This window comes from Penaeus vannamei, chromosome 2 (assembly GCF_042767895.1).
Source record: "Penaeus vannamei isolate JL-2024 chromosome 2, ASM4276789v1, whole genome shotgun sequence".
Classification (NCBI taxonomy): Eukaryota; Metazoa; Arthropoda; class Malacostraca; order Decapoda; family Penaeidae; genus Penaeus; species Penaeus vannamei.
In genome coordinates, this window is record NC_091550.1 from 33,684,609 (window position 1) to 33,687,108 (window position 2,500).

The 2,500-nt window shown below is 42.2% G+C and overlaps 1 protein-coding gene across 13 annotated transcripts in view; it reads right to left on the minus strand.

The window, feature by feature from the left end:
• Window positions 1-2,500, minus strand: part of LOC113810987 (pH-sensitive chloride channel 1) — a 97,811-nt gene that overhangs the window by 72,780 nt on the left and 22,531 nt on the right. The gene's annotated exons all lie outside the window — the stretch shown is intronic.

The following is a 2,500-nucleotide window of genomic DNA, read 5'->3' on the forward strand; positions in this document are numbered from 1 at the left end:
GCATTGCAGTGAATGTAGATCAGAATGGGCCTCCAAAGTCTATCTGTCATTACTGAGGTTTGATTATCTTCACGTGTCTTTCACTTGGCAAATTTGTCTATGACTCCCGACGAAAGTGTCTTTGACAGACAGTTTTTGTTTATGCCTCAGCCAAAGTTTTATTACATGAGCTTATGGACTGCAAATTTACACAGATTCGAAGATAATTCTGCATCGAATATGACAGAAAAAAAAAATGAAAGCCCCTTTTGATTTATTGTCACACGTAAATTTAGTCGTTTCAAAAATTCTAATGATATTTTCTATTTACATCCTTAAGGACTGTCATTAATTTTGTCCTTATGCGTAAGGAGTGTCTGTCTGCTTATGTTTTTTTTTTTCTCTGCTGAAGATTATTTTGCTTTGGAAGTAATGAGAGAAGCTTCGAGACACCTCTTAATAAATCATCAAACTATAAATGATCAGTATCCTACATTTTTATTGCTATATTTTATTCAAAAGTATAAATAGCGGCGCCCACCTTTACGACTGATGCAATGACAATAAACGTAGGGAGTCCGAATTACATTTAGACATACCATTTGTGTAATATGATACAAGCAAGATTCACTGTCATATTCACCTTGTCGTCTTAATGCAATAAATGGTCCAAATAGGATCGTAAACGACATTAATGTTTGTTCTATTACCAGCATTAACTCTGAGATGTGGCGAGGGGGCAAGTCGCAGTAAAAATCGCAAGGAGCAGTCGTAGGCCGTCCGTGACCCGCCTCAGGAGACCGGTGGAGGCGACGGAGGAGACTCTGGCGGAGGCTGAAGAAGGGCAGAAGGGGGCGGGGCGGAAAGGGAGAGTCTGGCGGGCGTGAACGTGTGGAAGAAGGGGATGCCTACGAGGAAGCAGAGTAGATTAAGAAAGATTAGGAAGACGGGAAAAAAACAATGAAGAAAAAGGCGCAGCGGAAAACATTCATTTCGAAAGAGGGAGAAGACTGAAATTGAAAATTGTGGGGGAGTAGCAAAATAAGAGATGCAAGAAGGAAATCAAAGAAAATTGAGGTTTGCGTTGAAGATGCATGGTCAAGGAAAGGGTAAATAGATTTAGTAACGAGGGAGGAAGTCAGAAGAAAGAGATAAAGGAGGAGGAAAAACTTTTTCCGCGAGGGTTCTGAGATTAAGGTCAGTTAAGAGCGAGAGAATGAGAGGTCCGCTGTGGCTCGCACCACCACGTGGGGCGCATCTTTAGTTTTGAAAATTTTCTAATACATTATCTTTATTGCCTTAACGTGTAATGAATAGTTAAAATGTGTGCTCTCTAATACCTCTGTTAAGACTATGTCACCCTCCTTTTTATGATTCACTCTGATGCAAAGAGATATTATTGAAAATATTGAAACCAAACCATTTGCGGACTCATTGCAGGAACAGGCAGACCTAGTAGGGGTTGACTAAGGGGAAGCAAAGGGGAAAAGTGAGAGAAAGAAAAAGAAGTAAGCACATGAAAAAGCGTAGCAGAGGAATCAACATCACTCTCGGTCAGGGACGCTGGGAGAAAAGCCCTGCCATATGAGAGACCGGCGACACAGGGTGAGGGTGAGTGACAGCAACATCAGGACACACGCAAAAGTGAAACGTTTGTGGCGAGTGCGGGTGTGCGAGTCTCAGGGGCTGAATTATGAAATGAACTTGGGGAAATGCATTCTCAGTCGTTGAGTAAATAGGGAAAGCGATGAGAAAGGAAGGAAGGCTGTTGACGATTATTGGAAAATGTTTATTCTGGATGAATTTCTAGGCAAAGATTTTAGAATGAAACGCGTTGGATTACTTCTCAGAGGACAGTGAAAAGAGCAAGGGAAATGTGATAGAGGTGGATAAGTTGAAACTCGTAGAGAATTCTAAAGCCATCTGGAAATGCAATGCTGTAAATTTAAGTAGATATTACATTTTCGGCCGGTTAGCGTGGCTGGATCGGACAGCACCTAACTTGGGGAGAAAATAGGCTTTGGGGGAGAGGTATTATAGTTATTATAACTAGTCTATATACTACGAAAGCCGTATTTACAGAGGAAGGCACTGCGTAGTAGGGAGAGAGGTGTCTAAAGTACATACTATAAGAGCAATCTGAAATACACAATAATTACATGTAGCTAGACTGGAAGCTTAAGCGAAAGCGTGGCAAAGTCGGGAAGCTCAACGTAAAGGCTGGAGGACATCAAGGTAGTTGAATAAATGGGATAGTTTGATAGACTGAGAAACATAACGTATTACGGAGAAAAGAGGGAAAAGTGGGGAGGGAGGGGGATAGCGTAAATTAATAAGAAAGCAATACTGAGGAGAGCAAGAGAGGGGGGGTGGATGGGTAAGGGGGAGGGGGATTGGAATCAGGGTAACCGGATAAAACTTGTGAAAACTTGGGGAGGAAGAGGTTCTCGGGCGGAGGGGAGATCGACATCTGGCGAGGAGGAGAGTAGATTAGGGAGGTATTTTGGACCCTTAACGAAGA